Source organism: Pipistrellus hanaki, assembly GCF_964339955.1.
Source record: "Pipistrellus hanaki genome assembly, chromosome: X".
NCBI lineage: Eukaryota > Metazoa > Chordata > Mammalia > Chiroptera > Vespertilionidae > Pipistrellus > Pipistrellus hanaki.
Genome location: NC_140524.1, coordinates 36533630 through 36555578, shown reverse-complemented (window position 1 = coordinate 36555578; position 21949 = coordinate 36533630). Strand labels below are relative to the sequence as shown.

At 42.7% G+C, this 21949-nt stretch overlaps 1 long non-coding RNA gene across 1 annotated transcript in view; it reads right to left on the bottom strand.

Annotated features, from left to right (window-relative positions):
* Positions 1-656: 656 nt before the first annotated feature.
* The window catches only part of LOC311615160, a 128125-nt gene continuing 106832 nt past the window's right edge, over positions 657-21949 (bottom strand). Inside the window, exons 4-6 of the long non-coding RNA XR_014793738.1 lie at positions 2323-2455; positions 1318-1429; positions 657-932 (exon numbers count right to left, since the gene is read on the bottom strand). This is a non-coding gene — a long non-coding RNA (uncharacterized lncRNA). The remainder of the gene's footprint in view (positions 933-1317; positions 1430-2322; positions 2456-21949) is intronic.

The window sequence follows — 21949 nt, the reverse complement described above, 5'->3', positions numbered from 1 at the left end:
TGTTAACTTGGTTTGAATCTGAATGGAAATGGTTCCAACTTCTATTCCTTTTTTGTCCTTTCCTCCCTAAGTTAATGTTGTGTCCTTAGTATGTGGCTATGATATGTCCCTGTGACTGAGCGGGGAAACCTTTCATATTTCTCTTTCCTTTTCTTTCATCTCAGGATAACTGAGCTCTGTGGTTTGTGTGGGACCAAAGGCCTTGGGAATACAATGCTGAGCCCTCTGAACTCATTTTATTCTTAATTGTATTATTTGATTCCTGGGGTTGAATTAAACAGAAAAACAGAAGATAATATACCCTTAGATGTACCATCTGAGTTATTACCCGGATATTTCCATGGGAGTTGACCCTGAGACATGAGACACATGTGTTTATTGGTCAGTTTCCTCAACTATGGAATGAAGGTTGAACCTGCCCCTCGGGTCTTTTGGAGGTTGGATATGATGCATCCAGAGGGATTAACTGGCAGCTGAGAGAGTAAGATTGGAAGTCAACAGACACTTATTTCCCTTACCCAGACAGAGTTAGAAAAACACAACTCTTTATCATAACACCACAAAGGGCTATGCATATGGGAGGAGGTGCAGGTAACTGGGGTTCCCCCTTGCTCCTGCTCTGCTCTCCCTTTCACCTTCCCTCCCTCCATCCCTGCACTGGCCCAGCCACCATCCACCATCACAGAACCGCTCAAGTCAGGCTCTGGCTCCGCCCATCTCGCAGGGAGGAGCATACACAGTTTCTTATAGACAGGGAAGGAGCTATGGAGTAGGCAGGTGGCAGTTTTTCCTGAAGAGGGTGTTTGTGCTTTAAAGCTGATGCTCTGTCCACCACCCAGCAGTGAAGGCTGAGGGTTGCTGCAGGCGCTGAAGTCCTTATTGAAGTCTCCACTCCAGAGCCTCTCACAGAGGTGAGTCTGCATCCCAGGAGGCTGCACAATGAAGGCACCACATTCCTTTCAGAAGAAACTGAGGATTGATAAGAGTCTGCCTAGCCCCTGCTTGCCAATCCTCAGTCCCACTCCACTGACACCCAGCCTGGTTCCCCGTGGCTCTCCGTTGGCCATCCAGTGATGGGAGCCTGTGGGCTGGGGGTAGGGAGGTGGGAGAGAGGGACCTAGAGGTTCTCCATGTACTTCCTGGTGTTTGTCTTCCTTAGGTCATTTTGGATGTTACAGACCCTGGCCATTTATAATGTAAACTAGATGCCCCTTACAGGAAGATTCCTGCAATAGGGCTTCCTGCTGCAGTTGCTGCCCCACCTACTTCCTTCCCTTCTCCCTACCCTGCCTGCTTTCCTCCTTCTCCCCGCCCTACCTGCTTCCCTGCCTTCTCTGCCGCCCCACTTGCTTGCTTCTTCGCAGCTTCGCTCCCTTCTGCAGTACTTGGCTTCATTCTATGCCATCTTCAGTCTTCACTCTGGATCTGCCTGGATATACAAATTAGCCGCTATTTTGGTTAGGTTAATTTGTATACTCACCCTGGTTGGCTGATGGGTGGGGTGTGTGTGTATAGTGAAGGTGCAGTCAATTTGTATGTTTCTCTTTTATTAGGTAGGATTTTATCCAAGAGAGCTATTTCTTGAAAAATAGGTTCTTTCAGTCTTTTCATTCAGACTGTGTCTCCATGTCTGTTAAGGACCAGGAAATGGTATTATCAATCTGGGGACTTGGCAAACTAAAGAGCTAAAGTGAGTCTTCTGAGAATCATTCCAATCTATCACTGTACTGCGGGAGGATGTTTCTCTGTTTTCCATGCTCATCTCCATCACAGAAAAGGAAACAGTCAGATTCCTGAATGGAGGAGCTGGGGATTAAGAAATTAAAGAAAGAAAGAGACCAAGAGGCAGATAGATTCATCAAGCTGGACGCTAGGTGGGCACCATCCTCTCTGATGGAGAAGCAGCAAGCAGCTGAGCCACGCAGCAGGTTTATTTATGCTCTCTGTCCAAAGAGCTTATTTGCATTCTTAACTAGGCCCTAACATTACTGGATTTACATATCTAGACCCGCCCTACTGACACCTGGACAAAGGTAAGTCAGAAACTGAATAACACCCCCAGCCCTCTTGGGGGCGTGTAACCGGGACACGGATTCTGCCAGTGCCTCAGGCTCAGCTGACAAGGATGTCTATGTGCCTTCTCAAGAGGCCCTCTACAGTGTATAAATTATTGTGAAGATGATCAAACAACCAATTCACTCAATAAATGCTAGCTAAAATGAATGGTATAGTTAATGTAAGTAGACACTGAACTACTTCCATTACAAAAGCATGTCTAAAAGGAGATAATCATTCTAAAGTGATTGAATAGCAGACACTCACTGTGATAACTGAAGTAAGACTTCTGCTGATCCAAGTCCTGTTAATGTCCAGCAAAACTTTTTCCTTCTGCCTAGAATGTCTTTCCACATCTCCAATGGCCACTGCTTCTTCCTCATGAAGGTAGCCTGATATACTGGAGACAGAGAGACCTGAGTTTAAAGCCTAACTCTGACATTGATTGTACATTGATTAGTTGTGTGGCCTTAGATGAATCACATAGTCTCTCTGAGGATCAGTTTCCTCATCTGAAAAATGAAAATAGTAACATCTGCATCACAAGTTTCACTGAGGGTTACATGTAAAGGTCCTGGTTCTGATTAATGTTTATTTACTCATTTTTCTACCTCAAGAAATCCTACATAGTTTTCAAGGCCCACAAAAACATAACATCCTGCCCCAGCTGGTTTGGCTCAGTGGATAGAACATTAGCCTGCCAACTGACGGGTTCCAGGTTTGATTCCAGTCAAGGACACATACCTCGGTTGCAGGCTCCTCCCCAGCCCAGACCCAGGTTGGGGCTTGTGCAAGAGGCAACCAACGGATGTGTTTCTCTCACACTGATATTTCTGTCTTTCCCTCTTCCACTATCTCTAAAAATCAATGGGAAAATATCCTCAGGTGAGGATTACAAAAATGTAACATCCTTTGTGACACCTTCCCTCACCCTCTCTGCAGATTTAGCTAATCACTCCCTCCTCTGCACATTCATAGCAATCTGGTCAAACCCTTTTTAGATTACTTCCCACATCAGATAGTTTTCAGGTTTGTCTCAATAGAATAGAAACTCTTTGAGGGTATGGCTCATATTGTATTCATTTCAATATGACCCAATATTGCAACAGTGCCAGACTCAATAAATATTTGCTGAATGAGTGTTCAGCTATCAGCAAAGAGATTATATCAGTTCAATAGTTCAAATAAGTCTGGTGTCATGACCTAGTTCAGTGTCATACTTTGTGGCTTTTGTTTTTGCATCATTCATCTTTGGAGTTCTCCAAGAGGGTAAATAGACCTTTTGGCAGAAGAGGAACCAGTGTGTCTACTTCAACCAGACTTTCAAAAGGCCTTTGACGACTAGGCACAAGTCCAAGGTAAACATCCCCTGCAGGCAGAGAACTGTCTCTGCAGCCTCTCCACATCCACATGCTGAAATCCTATCCTTTTAATGCCTTTGGTATCAACTTCTTCAGGAAACCTTTTCTGATCCCTCTGACCTCATGGGTTCCTCCCTCCTTTGAATGGCAGGAGCATTTTGCCTGTCCTCTTGTGGCACACAGAATAGTTTACATATATGCAGCTTATCTATTATGTGTACATCCTCCTACCAGGCAAATAGCAAGAGGCAGGAACTGGATCTTAACTCTGGTACCCTACAATGCCTAGTACAAGGCTATATAAATAATAGGCTTGTAATATACAATCAACAAATTGAATATACACTGAGTGGCCAGATTATTATGATCTCTGAATGCATAAAAATCTGGCCATTCAGTATATATATGTGTGTGTGTGTGTGTGTGTGTGTGTGTGTGTGTGTGTATTTATATTTTCATGTATGGGTGGGGTCAGGCCAGCCTGGCCAGGGGGAGGGGACATGGGCAGTTGGCCAGTCTGCCTGCTGGTCGAACTCCTGGTTGAGGGGATAATTTGCATATTAGCCTTTTATTATATAGGATATACAATGAGTGGCCAGATTATTATGCGTTCAGAGATCATATTAATCTGGCCACTCAGTGTATATTGACAAGAGTTCTGCTGAGTGGGGGAAACTAAGTAAAATCCCACTAGCGTGGTCTAAGGTGAATCAACAGGAACATAGATACCACAGAAGAAGAAGACAAAAAAGAAAGAAACTAGTTTTGGTTGAGTGTCTGCTCTTTAAGCAGTTTAATATGCAGAAGAAAAAAGTATTTGTGTGTCTACTATGTACTAGGTTCTGTGCTATGTATTCTGACATGCATTGTCTCATCTGGATCCCCCAATAACAAAGAGGAGCAGTTTTACCACCCCCACATTTTTCTTTTTTTATTTCATAAAGAGGAAGGGAGAGGGAAAGAAGAAGAAGGAGGAGGATGAGAAGGAGGAAGAGGAGGAGGGAGGGAGGGAGAGGAGGGAGAGAGAGAGAGAGAGAGAGAAAGAGAGAGAGAGAGAGAGAGAGAGAGAGAGAGAGAGAGAGAGAGAGAGAGAGAGATATCAATTGCTTTCTGCATGTGCACCAACAGGGGATCAAACCCACAATATGGGTATGTGCCCTGACTGGCCAGGGCCCCATTTTTCCTTTTAATAGATGTGTATATTAACTACCTTTTATTATTTCAGACTCACAGACAAGGAAAAGGCACAGAACCACAAAAGGTTCACAAGAGGAGTAGATATCCATGTAAATAGACAGCTGCAATACAGAGAAATAAGAAAATATTTTATAAAAAGCCTTTGAGAAGGTTCCACAATTCAGGAATTTTTTAATATAGTAGGTTTGTTATCAAGACAATATTTTAAGGTCTAGTCACTCTCCCTGAAAGTATGAGCAATCTAGCTGCCTTAAGTCTCCTTTAAAGCCAGTCCTGAAATAATTTGGAGATCACAACTCAAGTCTTACAGAGGCCAAGCAGGTCACGTCAAAGTATGAGGAGCGAATTTGTGATGGAGTGGAGAGCAAGCATGGCATCTAAAAGGAGGAATAACTACTCAACTCTGGGTGACCTGAACATGAATGAATGCAGGCTCAAGGTTGCCAGAGCTTCTGGATTCTCAAGAGAAACCAGAAATTTTTATTTAAAAATTTAAATTTTTGATATTTTATTTTTTTTAAAAAAAGTCTCCTGGTTGTTATTAACTCAAAATGCTTAGAATGTTCTCTAGGCCAAATATAACAAAAACCAGTTTGTGCTCTTAATATAAGAGAAGCAGCACAGAAAATTAACTATCCTTGACTTGAGCTCAATATACTGTACCAAGTGAAGCTCTCCAGAACTCTTCACCTGAAAGTACTTCCTGCTATCCTTACCCTTAGCTCTGACACCAGTGACTTCATTTGAAAAAAGCCCAGGGCCTTTTCCCAGTGCTTCTATGCCTTAACCTCTATAGTACTCTGCCAATACTGCTTCCTTAGACCTATGTTCATGAGACAAACAGCAAGGGACATGCCTCAGCAGGACCAAGTTTGAACTTCTGTCTCCTCTGCCTTATATCCAATTTCCTGGAAGGTAACTGTGGATTTCTGCCATATTTCCTAACTTGTCTTCCAGCACCGTGCTTAACCATCTTGAATCCTCTTTCAATACTGTATTCTCAAAAACACAAACCTGAGCATGTTGATTTCCTACTTAAACCCTTCACTATATTTGTGCTCTCTTCCAACATGATGCTGAAAGCCCTTCATGATCCAGCCTCTGTTTACCTCTCCAGCCTCATCTCCCATTACTCTTCCCCTTAACCCCTATTCTTGAGTCAATCAAGCTCTCTATGATCTCCAATGCCCTAATGCCTTGATACATACTTCTTCCTCTACCTGGGAAATCTTTTATTTTCAATTACAGTTTACAATATTATCTTGTTTTAGTTTCAAGTATATAGCATAGTGGTTAGACAATCTGGAAAATCTTTTTACCATCCTTCTTCTCCAGGGAATTTCTAACTACTCCTAAGACCCTCAGCTCAGAGGACAGTCATCCTGAACCAGCCCACCAACATCCCTAACTATTGGGTGCTCCCCTGATACTGTCTATGAAACTATCAGAGCATTTGTCTCACTACTGTAAATGGCTGGCTCTTCTGCTTCACTGTAAGTTATTAAAATATAGGAATTTACCTTTTAAATCTCTGTATCCTCATTCCTCAGCTTAGTACATTGAATGATACAGAGCCAATATTATATATTTGCCAAATGACTGTGAATTTCCTGTATCTATTAATGAGGGTCCTAATAAAAAAAATGTATCCTTCCCAGAGCAGCTTGTCATGAGACACACAGCAAGGGACACACAGAGGAGAAATTATAGGACTTAGACAAGGAGAAAGGTATAGAAATCCAGGATGTACCAGAACAGTAACAATTTCTTTTTTTAAAAATCTTTATTTTTGAAAGTATTACATATATCCTCCTTTCCCGCCCCCCCAGTGACTTCTTCTAGCTCACCCCACCCCCTACCCCAGGCCCTAACCACCCTATTGTCCATGTTCATGGGTTATGCATATATGCATACAAGTTCTTTGGTTGATCTCTTCCCGCCCATCCACCCCCATTTTCCTCTGAGATTCCATAGTCTGTTCCCTGCTTCTATGTCTCTGGATCTATTTTCAGAATAGAAACAATTTCTAAACCACACTGAGCTAAATGTTTTCCTCAATTCCTAAGGAAAGAGAAAACTGAAAATTATCATTAGAACACAACAATATAGGGTCTGTAGTTTGACATAGATAATTATGCTTCAGTTTAAATTGCACTAAATTCTCTAAAACCCTTCCCTACATTGAGTCATTTCAACTAAGTCATTTTGTTGTCTTCATGCATGGTTAGCTGGACTACATGGACCCTAATTGGCAAATTCAGTAAAGATTTTGGTGCCCACACTGCTGGTGGGAATGCATATTGATGCAGCCACTATGGAAAACAGTATGGAGGTTCTTTAAAAAATTAATAATAAAGATGCCATATGAATCCAGCAATCCCTCTTCTAGGTATCTACCCAAATGACTTGAAAACACTCACAAAGATATATATACCCCTATGTTCAATGTGGCATTATTATGGTAACCAAGACATGAAAACAACCTAAGTGTCCTTCAGTGGGTGATTGGATAAAGAATATGTGGTTCATATATACAATGGAACACTGTCCAGCCATAATAAAGATGAAATATTGCCATTTGCAACAACATGGGTGGATCTTGAGACTATCAGGCTAAGATAAATAAGCCAGATGGAAAAGGATAAGAACTGTATGATTTCACTCATGTGTGGGATATAAAACAGAAAGCAACAAACAAACTCATAGATACAGACAACAGTACAGTCATTACTTGAGAGGAAGGGGAGTGGGAGGAGGATAAAGAAAATAAAGGAAGTAAATATAGACTTTGGATGGTGCGTATATAGTGGGGTATACCGATGTTGTATTATCAAGTTTTAAACTTGAAATTTATATAATGTTTTAACCCATGTTATTTTATTTAATTTTTTTCTAATTTAAAAAAATATTTAATGATTGCTGTAGAGAGAAGTTGCCTGAATAGTGTCCCAGAGTGGGAGGGCCAGGAAAAGAGCAGACTTTCCCTAAGGGGGCCTCAATGAGACTTATTTCCAATTAGGAGTGCTACCAGCCCTTATCTTATTTGTTCCTCACAGCTGCTCTGAACACTAAGCAGAGCAGGTATAATTATCCCTGGTTCAGAAATAAGGAAATAAAAACTGCAAGGTTACATGACTAGAATTCCCCTCTTTTTTGAGGCCTCCAAGTATAAAAGCAACAGCTTCAGAAATATTCCTGCATCTAATTTAACCCAGTCCCTCTCATGGTAAACTCTAAATTTTGGAGTTAACAGGCCTCAAAAATTATCTGACTCAAGGCTTCATGTGTTTCCTGAACTTCTACATGAACTTGGAGGAAGAGCAAAGGGGACTGGCCAGAGACCAGCTCTTTAAATCACTTGGTTTCCCCAGTGGGGATACCAGAGGCATCATGTCTTCTCTGAAGCTGCTGGTATCCTCACACTTCACTCATGGCCTTAGTTAAGCTGTGGTCCCTGGCATCAATGTATTCACATAATATAAACTGATACCCAGAGAAGTGATGTGACTTACCCTATGACTCCAAGGAAGTAAGAGGAAGACCCAGGATCTGACATCAGTTTTTGGACTGTTAGTTCTACCTACCATACCATGCTGTCAATCTACCATTCTAAAAAGAGACAGATGCTGGGGACTTGTAGAACAGTATCTTAACACATTAAAAACTTTCGTTACTGCTACTTTGATTATCAAATATGCCAGTCTTTATTAAAGCTGTCAAGCGGAATCTTAACATAAGGAAAATTTTTAAATAAAAATGACTGTATAAAAAGAAAATTAAAAATGCAATCAGACACCCAAAGAGGAAAATCAGAGGCAATGTTCTGCTCTGGAAAGAGGGTGTTAGACAAACCACAAAATAATGTGTATCAGCAAAACCACTTCTCTTAATTGTAGCTCCAGGAACCATATGTAAAAGAAACATGCACATGCTCCTCCCATGGGGAGCCTGGGTGAGCAGTTAACCCAGCTCATGGAAAGGGCAGGCCAAAAATTCACAAGCTGTGAACTTGAAGGGAATTTAGGACTACAGCTCTAAGCAGGAAGTGACAGAGCCCTCAGCTAATTTAGAAAAATTAACCATATCCACATTAATTTATTTTCATTATAGTTCAGTAAGCATTGTTGAGTGTTTTAAAATAGATCATGACAGTGGCTGTGGGTCCTGCAATGCTGACAGAAGGTACTGAATAGTGTCTCAGGAAGAGAAGGTAGTGACAGCAAGTTCTAAAACACCTCAGTGTGTGTATGTGTGTGTATGTGTACGCACGAGTGCATGCGCACACACACCCACGCACTATAAGCAAGGCCTTGCAAGGCTATTTAATGGATATATTATAGATATAATGCCTATAGATGATTGTGTGTGTGTGTGTGTGTGTGTGTGTGTACATATCTATACTAATAAAAGGGTAATATGCTAATTAGACTGGGCCAACCAGTCATCTTCTGGACGTCCGACTTCCTTCCAAACAAAGCCATAGTGGTGGGGACCAAATAAGAAAGGGCAGTTGGAGGTGAGATCAAGCCAGCAGGGGAGAGTAGTTGGGGGCAACCAGGCCGGCAGGGCAGAGCAGGTGGGGGTGAGATCAGGCCAGCAGGGAAGAGCAGTTAGGGGTGATCAGGCAGGCAGGCAGAGAGGTTAAGGGTAATCAGGTAGGCAGGAAGAGGGGTTAGGGGCGATCAGGCAGGTAGGCAGGTGAGCAGTTGGGCGCCAGCAATCCCAGATTGCAAGGGGTCCCCAATTGGAGAGGGGGCAGGCTGGGCTGAGGGAACCTCTCTCTCCCTCCCCCGAATTCCGTGCACCAGGCCACTAATCTATATATATAAAAAGCCAGTGACCACGGAGACCGGTTTGGCTCAGCAGATAGAGCGTCAGCCTGCGGACTGAAAGGTCCCGGGTTTGATTCCGGTCAAGGGCATGTACCTTGGTTGTGGCGCATCCCCAGTAGGGGTGGTGCAAGAGGCAGCTGATCGATGATTCTCTCTCATTGATGTTTCTAACTCTCTATCCCTCTCTCTTCCTCTCTGTAAATAAATAAATAAATAAATAAATAAATAAATAAATAAATAAATAAAATATATTAAAAAAAAAGAAAGAAAAGCCAGTGACCATAACGCCATAATGACGGGAACGACCAGGCGCTATGACATCCACTGCAGCCAGCGAACCCACCCTATGAGAGGGTGGGGCCAGCCAGCCAAACCCACCCCTGCCCTTCCCCACCACCGGCCCTGCCCCCACCCCAATAGGGGGCAGGGCTGCCCAGTCAACCTCCTGCAGCCCCTTCCCCTGGCCAACCCCACCCCCAATGGGCCCCACCACCCCAATTGGCCTGCAGCCCCTCCCCTAAGCTGGCCCCACCCCTGATTATCCCCCAACCCCGATAGGGTGCAGGGCTAGTTGGCGACCCGCCTGAAGCCCCTCCCCCCAGCTGGCCCTGCCCCTGATGGGCCCCCACTACCCTCATTGGCCCTCAGCCCCTCCCCCCAGATAGCTCCGCCCCTGATCGGCCCCACACACACCAATCGGGGGTGGGACTGGCTGGCGCACTACCCACAGTCCCTCCCCATGGCCACTCCCACCCCCAATCAGCCACCCACCCAAATCAGGGGTGGGGTCCGCAAGCCAATAGCCTTCAGCCCCTCCCCCGAGCCAGCATAGTCCTGATCAGACCCCAATTGGGGTGGGCCAGCCAGCCAACCTCTCACCATCTCCTCCTCCCAACAAGCCAGATCCTGATCCACCCCAAATTTGTGTACTTGGCTTCTAGTACATATATAACACAATACAGTATACAATGTACAATATGCATATATATGTATGTATGTATGTATGTATGTATGTTTGTGTGTATAAAGTCATTTATAGGCATCTTGTCTATAAAATATCCATTAAGTAGCCCTATAGAGCTTAGTTCATGGTAGATACTAAATTAAGTTGACACAATATTAATATTGTCAATACTCATAAAATATTCTTCATGCATTATCTCCTTTAATTCTCCCAATAACAGTGAAGTATGCACTATCATTGCACCCATTTTACTGCTGACACAGAAAGATGAAATGACTTGCCCAATATCACATAGCTAGTAGGCAGATAAATTGGATATTCACCCACCAGCTCCAAAACTGAAACTCTAAACCATTATGCCACAAGGCCTCTCCATCTCTGGGTTTCATTTTTGGCAAAATACACACCTCACTACTTCACAGAGTTTTTCTTTATATTTTAATAATATAGCTTCCATTTATTATGTGATGAAGGCCAGGTACCATTCTAGGTACTATACTATTTCATCTATCCTGTACATCAACCAATAAGGTATGTACTATTATTATCCCCAAGTTTCAAATGAGGATATTGAGGATAGTGGTAGAGTAACTAACTGTTCAGAGGTGCAGAGAAAATGGTAGAATGGCCTGAAATTAATGTGACAGGTTGCATAAGGAGTCTCCTTATAGTCATACTTGGTACAATTAACCAGTAAGTAGTGTGCTAATGAATGTTTAATCACTTATCTCCAAAAAAGGGGGGCACTCAATTCCAGGAAGGCAAGATGGACTAAACACACTCTGAAATAAGAAATTAAGAATATACAACTCATGTAAAAACTGCTGTTTGAATTTTTAAACCCTGCTAAGGCAATTTTCCTGTGCCTGGGATCATAACCTTTGGAGATTAACCACTGAGTTCTGCTTCTGCAAGATAGGGCCACATTCCAATGTCCAGCAGGATGTGACTGGAAATGACCCTGCGGGGTGCCCCCAGTTTTTAGAATATAGTCTTTAGGATTTAGAATTTAGAACAAAAGAAAATTCCTGTGGTTCGAACGTTGCAGAGTTCCTGAGCAGTCGGACGGTGCAGGGGGAGAATTTGAAGAGACTTGCTTTGTTCATCGCGCGATGGACTTAGGGAGGATGAGTTCAAGTTCTGGGCAAGGTTACAGGCAGAATTTTCTTTCTCTTTTTATTAAAAAGCCAGCCCTATGTACACTTAGTGGTTATCTCGATGCTGGCCTTAAAAAACAATGCTGTTCTATCCAATTAAAAAAAAGTGCACCTGGCATGGTATTGAGATTGTGGGCATATCTGGTCTCTGCCCTACAAGGTCAAACAGCTAATTTTATCTTCATCATTCTTAAAACGGGCTAAAGCAAACTAGAAAGCAACATTTTATCTAGGAAGAACAGCAGAAAATTCCAAACAACAGTTTGTTACAGAATGGGGGTTTTCCTTCTCAGAACCTTTAAAAAGAACTACCTGCCCCTAAAGCAGCACAGTCATGTGGAGACCACCTGCATGTGGTACTCTCGTGTCTGTCCTGGCCAGATATTTCAATAAATTCTTTGCCTGCTTTTTTTAATTAATCATCAGCCTCTGGTGGTCTTATTCTGAACCCAGGATTTGACCCCACAACAACTCTACCCTATATTTCCCATTTAGTGCAGTATGAAACATGGCTAGATTCATGGAGCAGCTATTTGAAGATACTGAAAAGTAAATAATAACAGGCAGATTGAGGAAGAACACTGGAGTCCAAAATATCATCAAGTTGATTATGAGTGCACCATTTCCCCACTGCAGCATCCCCCAGCTTAAAAACAGCATAGCCTGAAACCAAAAACTGGGCATCAGTGCAAACAGAGAAAGCTCCAGGACAAACTCTCCAGTCCTGGTCAAGAACCTGGAAGATTGATGGTCAAAGAGGGGTTTTTTTTTTGGTGGGTTTTTTTTTTTTTTTTTTTTTGTGTGTGTGTGTGTGTGTGTGTGTGTGTGTGCGTTTTTTAAAAATCTCTCTCCATTCTCTCATGGCCTACACCCAAAGTAAACCAGTGAGAGCAGTGGCAGAGGAGCTTGCATGGGCCAAAACCTTCCTTTTTGATCAGTGGAGCTGTAGCACATATGGGCAAATGCCCATTGCTCTTTTGTTGTGTTCTTCTGTCCTCCCACAGCTTGGCCCTGGAAGTAGGCAGAGGCCCAGAAGTACGTAACAGAGTGGGGGAACTAAAGTCTGTGGTTTCTGACTGCAAGGCGAAAAAAGGAGCCCCAGAGAACCATAAAGTATTGAGAAAACTGCAGAGAAGCAGCAGCTCAGGAAAGTAACTATTGTATATAAGATTGTTTATAAACTCCTGAACTCATCCCTGAGCTGTGCATGTGTGGATCTGATCCTAATCACCCTGAACTTAATGACTATGCCAAAAACTTTGAGAACTGAATCACAAGAGAGATTACTTCCCGGGTCCCACACTGACCACTGGGTGGCACACAGTTGGGACAGATCCAAATAATAACACGAATGCTTTCAGAATATTGCTGGTAGAACTGAAACTGGAACTACAGCCCATGGAGATAGGCTGAAAATTACAACCCAAACCTAACCATATTAATTGCCTACAGTACTAACATATTAACATCTTTCATAGGACTTAAACAATACCCAGAGTCTTACAATAGTCAAAATATCCAGGATGTGATCCAAAAAATACTTGGCATACAAAGAACCAGGAAAATCTCAATTCACATGAGAATAGACAATCAACAGATGCCAGTGTCAAAATAACAAATATGTTATAATTATCTTACAATAACATTAAAATAACTACATCCTACCTAATAAACTAACTGTCACTTTGTGACAAAGATGGCAGCGCCCATAGCAGCCGGGTGGGAAGCTAGTGTTGTCACCGGGGCAACAAGGTCGATGGTTTGCCCGCTGTATCTGCTGCCCGGGGATGCATCTGCGTCTGCGGCTCCTACACGTGGTTCCAACCACTGAGGAGCAGTCAGACCCCAGGGCCATCTTCTCTGCCAGAACCAAGAGGCCACTTCCCCGAGGCCCAGTGAGAGCATGGCTCTACCTCCTGCTCCTGCTTTTCAGACCCACCAGGACACAGGAGCAGAGCCCAGCCTTCATTGTCTCTCTGGAAGCAGCCTCCCGCTGGGGCAGGTGAGCGGGATGGAGATCATGCCTCACGCTCTGTGCCTTCTGGCAGATGGGGAAGAGGCAGCTCCGCTCCCCAACCCGCTCCCTTTCTAACCAGGGGCTTTACTGGGAACTTAACTTTCTTTGTTAAACAAGGGAATACTGGACAACGATTGTCCGACCTCTGGGAATCCAGCGGGAGAACACATCTGGCCCCGGGTGCCGCCACTGACCCCGGACCGGACAGTGACTGTGCACAAGCACACACCTTTCTTCCTGCGGAAGATGGACGGCTGCTCAGAGGGCTCTGTGGAACAGCAAGGATCCGCTGAGCAGTGCCCGGGCATCCGGCGACCAGTCCGCCTGCCAAGAGGTTATGGGAGAAGGGTGTCTCTATTGCAGGCACTACCGGCCAACCCCTCTGACATCCCCAACTGCGAGGTTACCCATGGAAACTGCAATGCAGGATGAGACCTGCATTTCCTCACCCCCGAGCTCTCTGAGAAACTAAGGAAGAGGCTTCCAAAGCTGTGACTGTGAGCGCTTCATGCAAACCCACACGATCACCTCCCCAGCCAACACCCAGCGCCTGCTATCACCTAAGGGTCTTCCATGTTCCATTCACCCAAACCTATGACAGCACACCTCCATGGCTGCCAGCTTAAGGGACCGTGATGGAAGAAGGCACCATGACTGCTCCAGGGATGCAACAGTGGGGCGACAAACGGTGCAGAGAACTGGCCACATTCCCAATGCCCAGATCTGGTTACTGCTTGGGATCAAGGCTCTGACTCCTCAGGCCGTGCCTTCCCCATAAGCTACTCACAGCCCCAACAGGCACCACACAGCTGGGCATTGCACAGCTGGGCAGCATGGAGCAGATGCATGAGACCTCCCAGCCCATGAATGAGCCAGTCTCAGGCAGCTGGTCATGAACTGGCCACTGCAGGGATGGTCCTGCTGGCTGTCCCCGCACTCAATTGCCTGCCAAGGTCCTGACCCTATGGTTTGGTTCACTCCTCTTCCTCCCCAGTCTGCTCTAGAGATCCGAACTTATATATAATCATCTGAAGAAAGAATGATTCACAAATTCCCAAATTTAGAAAAATATAGTAAAAAATATAAACTCACAGATCAAAGAAGCTCAGTGAATAGCAAGCACAGGACATAAAGAAAGCTACATTAAGACACTTAAAAATCACATGGCTCAACACCAATGATGAAAAGAAAAATCCTGTAAGTCAGTGGTCAACAGAGCCAAATATCAACAGTACAATGATTGAAATTTCTTTTGAGAACCAAATTTTTTAAACTTAATCTTCTAACACCACTTCTTCAAAATAGACTCACCCAGGCCATGGTATTCTGTGGAAGAGCCACACTCAGGGGACCAAAGAGCCACATGTGGCTCGTGAGCCGCAGTTTGCCAACCACAATTTTAAGTAGTCAGAAGAAAAGAGAAACACTATACATAGGAATAAACATAAGGATTACAAAAGATCTGTCATCAGAAACAGTGTAAGGGAGAAGATAGTAGAGCAACATCATCACAAGGGGGGAGGGGAATCCTCTCAATTTATAATTCTAGACTGAGTGAAAATATTTTTAAAAATAGTTAAACTATATTTTTCAGGTATAAAAGATTGAATGTTTTTTCTCACCAGCAGATTTGTAGTGTAAGAAATGTTAAAAGAAGTCCTCCAAGCAGAAATAAAATTTTGCCAGTTACAAATAATGATCTATGCCAAGAAATGGAGAACACCAAAGACAATAAATGCATAGGAAAAAATATAAGTTTCTTATTATTTAAATATATTTAAAGATAATTAACTATTTAAACAAATAACAATGTAATGTCAGTTTTATAACATCTGTGAAAGTAAAATACATGACAATAGCACAAAGATTGCCTGGGGAAAATGAAATTTTGTTACAGTGAAGTTTCTATACAAGATGTGAAGTGGTATAATATCCACTTGAAGATAGACTGTGAAAAGTTAAAATCCTATATAATAAAGAGCTAATATTCAAATAGTCATCACACCCTCATGCCATCATGCCATATCAGCTCAGACACTCAACACTCAGGAGAGAAGAATGGGGACCAAATAGGTTGCAGCCCGGAAGAGGGGCAAGCCACCCACTCCAAAGTCCCAGGTGCCAGCAGCTGCACCTGTGCGTGCCTCTGGCCCAGGAGAGGGACAAACTGCACGCCCCGTGGTCCTGGGTGCCTGCAGCTGCAGCCTGGACAAAGCCGCCTGCCCACGGTCCCCTGTGGCTGCAGCCAACTTGGGTGTCTGTGGCTGGCCAGTGGGAAGGAAGCCTGGGTCCCGGGTGTGGGGTGAGGCAGAAACAGTTAGGGGCAATCAAGCCAGGAGGGGAGCTGTTAGGGGCAATCAGGCCAGTAGGGGAGCAGTTAGAGACAATCAGGCAGGCAGAGGTGGTTAGGGGCAATCAGGCATGCAGGCAGAGGGGTTTGGGGTGATCAGGCAGGCAGGCAGAGGCAGTTAGGGGTGATCAGCCAGGCAGGCCGGTGGGTCCCAGATTGCAAGAGGGATGTCCAAAAGGGTCCCCGATTGGATAGGGTACAGGCTGGGCTGAGAGAACCCCCGCCTCCATGCACAAATTTCATGCACCGGGCCACTAGTGTATTATAAAATGTTCCTGCAACTGATCATGACCATTCTTAAAACAACTAGAAAAATGGAAAGTCTCAAAAAAGAAAGAGAATAGCTAAGTATAAAGTTTAGAACTAAAACATAACAAAAATTAAAAACTCACTCTATGGGACTGACTGACATGGCTCAATGGTTGAGTGTCGACCTTTGAACCAGGAGGTCAGGGTTCAATTCCCTGTCAGGGCACATGCCCTGGTTTCAGGCTCAATCCCCAGTGGGGGAACGTGCTGGGGGTAACCAATCAATGATTCTCTCTCATTATTGATGTTTCTATCTCTCTCTCCCTCTCACTTCCTCTCTTAAATCAATAAAAATATATATTTTTTAAAACTCACTCTATGGGATCAATAGCAGAGTGGAAATAACAGGAAAAAGCCAATAAATTTAAAGTTTCAATATCTGAAAAAAATAAAATTAAAATAAACATCCCTGATTTGTAGTGTTTGCCCATTTCCATAGTGAAAAATACTACCATGCAGGCCAATGTCAAGGTACCAACTGGACATCACTGAATGCAGAGATGGAGAGATATGCACATAATTGGTTCCTACCAACAAATATCTCCAATCTTCCAAGGCAGAACCAGTAGTAGTAGAGTCTTAGTATTTGACCACACACACACAGTGAGGCTATTGATTTCCCTTTTAGGCACTCCCAACCCTATCTGAGCTGCCCCTGTTCTCCTCAACCTGATTTCAAATGGATAAGCATGTGCAGAGTGCATGCAGTGAGACTGCCAGGGCCAGTCCCTCCTGCTCTACTTTTACAGGAGGCTCCTTTGTGTGAGACATTTCTTCACAAGGGAATGAGCTGAATGAACCCAGCTAAAACTAACAAGAGTGTTTCTCAAACTAGCAGCCTAATGGCTAACACAGAGAAAATGTGAAAAATATAACTTAGATGAACAAGCCCTGGGTAGCAGTATACCCTATACCCATGGTTGGCAAACTGCGGCTCGCGAGCCACATGCAGCTCTTTGGCCCCTTGAGTGTGGCTCTTCCACAAAATACCACAGCCTGGGTGAGTCGATTTTGAAGAAGTGATGTTAGAAGAAGTTTAAGTTTAAAAAATTTGGCTTTCAAAAGAAATTTCAATCATTTGTACTGTTGGTAGTTGGCTCTGTTGACTAATGAGTTTGCCGACCACTGCCCTATACAGAGTAGCAAAGCTAAGCTTAGAATTGATCCTTGATAAACAAACTGAACTACCAAGAAAAATAGAAACAGACTCATAGATTGAGAGCAAGCAAACAGCTCTGGTTTGGGGGTGGGGTTTGATGCTGGGAGGGAAAGGAATTGAGCAAAAAAGGAAAAAGAGAGAACTCATGGACAAGTGTGGTGATGGCAGGGAGGGTGGAAGTGGAAGAGGGCATAGAGGGGATAAATGGTGATGGAAAAAATTTAATTTTAAAAAAATAAATAAAATAAATGGAGAAAAGATGGGAAAATGAAATAAAATAAAATGGAAGGGGAAAAATTGATCCTTGGTGCTATTTGCAGTGTTTTACATCCTTGAGTTTTTCACCAAAAGCTGCTGGAGCATTCTAAATACAACCTCATGTTAGGAGTATGCAGTACCCTCACGAAAGGCTGGAAAGCAAGGCAGGCTGGAAGTTTCAAGGACAGGGATCCTATGCTACATAAGAGTCGGTTATTTGACAACTCGGGGTAGGGACAGTTCTGAGATTCTTATACTGAGATTCTGTATTCTGAGATCCTAAGGATTCCATTGCGCTTAGGATCAAAGATCCAAAGTTCTAGAAATGGCTGATAAGTAATAAATCCCCAAAGCCACAAATATCCCAGAAAAGCTCTCTCTAACCTAACTACCTTAATTGTACTCATTAAGATGCAAAGTCCCAGGGAGAACAAACACTTTCTCAAGGTCATGTCATAACTAATGAGTTAGAACAAACAGAGAGGTCTCCTGATTCCCAGTCCCGTGCTTTTTTCCAGACATCACACTTCCTCTTACACTTCCTTCTCTGAACAAAATTTATCTGGCCAGGGATAACAGGGACGAAAAAATCCTTGTGTGGGTTAGAGGAGAATGAAAAACAAAAAACCTGAATGGGCCAGTTACAGCTGACTGATAGCATCAAAGAGGAGTACAAGCTAGTGACATTGTTATTATTTAAGCCAGAGTGGCAATTCACTGTGAATTAGGGAATCTGGATAGTCCCTTATAAGAAATTAGCAGGCACAGTGCTTTGAGAAGTGCTCAGGGTGCAGCTGCAGTGTTATTATGAAGATGTTGGGAAAGCTCAGTGCCCAAGGTGGTGAACATATCCTAGGTGCTCCCTGCCACCGCCCCGCCTCTGCAGCCTACACTGCCAAGTCTGGCCAATTGTTTGACAAGGCAGCTGTGTGTGTGCCTGCTAATTACACTGTGGGGCACCAAAGTGCAGTGACAGGCAGCTGCCTAGAATATCAAATGCACAGGCAGCCTATAAGTGCTCTCTTCAGAGAGGTCGTACAGCAGCTGACACCCCAGCCCCACCAATGCAGCCCCCTTTAAAGTGCCATTATGGAGGCTGAAATGATATATTTTCACAGAGTTAGATTAGAATCCATAATGGAACCAGTGTTGCTTATCTTTCTGAGTGCCTAGATGGGATGAATGTAAATGTTATCTTATATTTCTACATCTTACTAACAATAATATCCCCTTGAAACCAACATACCCTTTGAATTGATACATTTAGCCCATCTGATTAGAATTAGTTGGAAGTATTAAGGCTGCTTCCAAAACAATGACAGCTAACATTTACACAGGGCACTTGATAATAAATTAATTCATTTACTTCTCACAACAATCCCAGGTAGGTGCTATTATTATTGCCATCTTACAAATAAGGAAACTGAGACTTTGAAGTTAAATCATTACTCCAGTGTCACACAGCCTGTGCACCGTAGAGGTACGTAGTATTCAAGCCAAGGCAACATGGCACCAACATGCTTTTTAACCACTACACTATACTGCTTCAAACAAAGCTAATGTTTCAGGCCCATCATTCAATATCTATTCAACATCTGTAAAAAATATATATATATTTGTTCTTTTGTTCTACCCCCTGCATTTGGAGTCAATACAATAAGAATTTTCTGTGAATCTAGTAAGTGCAAGGAGGGAAAATTCACTTCTGAATACAGTAATCAAAGAAGGCTTCATGGAGTAGGCAGGTTTTGAGTTGGATCTTGAAAGAGTCAGGAGTCATGGGAAGTAGGGCATATCAGGCAAAGAGGCCAATGCAGCAAACTCACATAGGTAGGAATGTGCAGTAAAGTTGTGAGGCTGGCATGTGTGCCCAGATCACAAAGAGATTTGGCTCCAATGTGAAGGATGGACTAACAGATGTGATGAGGAGGAGGAGGCAGTGAAGAAGGAGAAGGAAATGAAGGAGGAGAAAAAGGTGAAGTATGTGTTTCTGTGTGCATGTAAAATAAGGACAAATAAGCTGATGGTCTCCATTTTGTTAGCTTATTTTGTTCATTAGATTCCACATATAAGTGAAATCATATGGTGCTTATCTTTCTCTGACTGGCTTATTTCACTTAGTATAATACTCTCCATATTCCTCCATTTTGTCGCAAAAGATAAGACTTCCTTATTATTCCTATAAAATGGGAACTAACTATCCTATCTAATAAAAAGGTAATATGCAAATTGACCATCACACAGTAACAAGATAGCTATGCCCATAGTAGAGGTGGGGATCCAGTAACACAAGATGGCTGCACCCATAGTGGAGGCCGAGTTCCCCTAATGAACCTTAAAAAGCAATCAGCAGGGACCTAAGGCTATGCACCCTGCCTGGTAGGGATTGACAAGTGACCTCAGGCCACGCTGCCATGGCACTGGGCCAGGCGACCTGAGGCCACAGCTCCACCTGGTTGGGCTTGGCGGTGTGGGTCTGGCCAGGTCTGGGTCTTGCAAGATTTCGAGGTACACATGGGTGTGTGGGGACTTAACTCTGGTTCCCATGGTGCACCCCAGACTCTGACAGGAGGAAGATTTTCATATGCATTTTGCAAATTTTCTTTCATCTCTGATACTTCTATTATAGAAAAAGGGCAAATAGAAATATTAAAATATTTCTTCTAATTAACTCATTTTTAATGTGCATGAATTTCGTGCACTGGGTCACTAGTAAAAAAAATAAAATAAGTCTGCTGGTCACTTATTCACAATTGGTTTTCTCCCCCCTTCTTTCATCATGTTTCTATCTGTCGATCACATTAATAACTGTTAAGCTATGCCTATTGCATTCACAATTCTCCACAAGTTAAAATTCAAAGGATTAAAATTTTTATTTGTGTTCCCTTAAAAGCAGGATTAAACTTCTTATAGAAATATGATAACTAATGAAATGCTCTGACTTGCTGAAAACCCCATGAATTGTAGCCGCAGTAGAGACCTTTTCTACCCTGAGCTCCTCCTTCTTTCCTTTAAAAATCCTGAGGTATAATTTATATAGAATAAAATCCACTGTGATGTTAATTCTGTGAGTACTGACAAACCACCAACAAAATCAAGATATAGAACATATCCATTACTCTTCAAATTTCCCTCATGCAGCCCCCTTTATGGTCAAACTCTGCCCCTATCCCACAGCTCCTGGAAACTACTGATCTATTTTCTATCCCTATAATTTTGCCTTTTCTATAATGACACATAAGTAGAATCATACATTACAGAGCAATTTGAACCGGGCTTCTTTCACTTAGCATAAAGCACTGGAGTTTCATCCAAGTTGCTGTGAGACTCGGTGCTTGTGCATTTTTACTGCTGGGTAGTATTCCATTTTATAGATATACTACATACTTTTAAACATTCACCTGTTATAAGATATTTGGGTTGTTTCCAGTATTCAGTAATAAAGCCACTATTAACATTTGTGAACGGGTTTTATGTGTAAGCACAAGTTTTTATTTCACTTGGGTAAACACTTATAGATAAAAGGCTTATATTCAAAATAGATTAAGAACTCTGAAATCTCAATAATGGGAAAACAAGTAACCCAATTTTTAAAAAGGCAAACAAAATTTTAACAGACACTTGACCAAAGAAGATAAACAGATGGCAAATAAGCACATGAAAAAAATGCTAAATATTATAAGTTGTTAGGGAAATGCAAATTAAAACCAAAATGATATACCACTGTGCACCTATTAGAAATTAAAATGTTTAAAAACTGACAATGCCAAGTTCTAGAGAGCATGCAAACCATCAGAAACTCTCAAACATTGCATGTGGAAATGCAAAATTGCAGTCACTTTGTAAAACAATTTAGCAGTTTATTATGAAGCTAAACATAAACCTAAGACACTATCCAGCAATCCCATGCCCAGGTATTTACTCAAATATTTTTAATCGAATTTTGTAGGATGAAGTTTTTTTCTGTCTTTATAATCAAAGTACAGTGAATATAATCTATTTTGGTGACTTTAGTTTAGCACTATATGCACTAACGGATTCTACTGGGATCCTGCTTTAATGTATGCTTTCAAAAAATATTCTTCTTTATGGGGTAAATACCGGGAATACATATAGAAAGGCAAGATGGTTCTTATCTTAAAGATGGAGATGTGCTTAAGGCTATTGTGGCCCACATGCCTGTTTGCCCCATTATTTAATGGTCACAGACTCCTGAGCTTGTCTCAATTTTCATGTCTTTTCTACTCCTTCCTCACATTCAAACTTTTGGCTGTTATTTCTCCTGGCTCT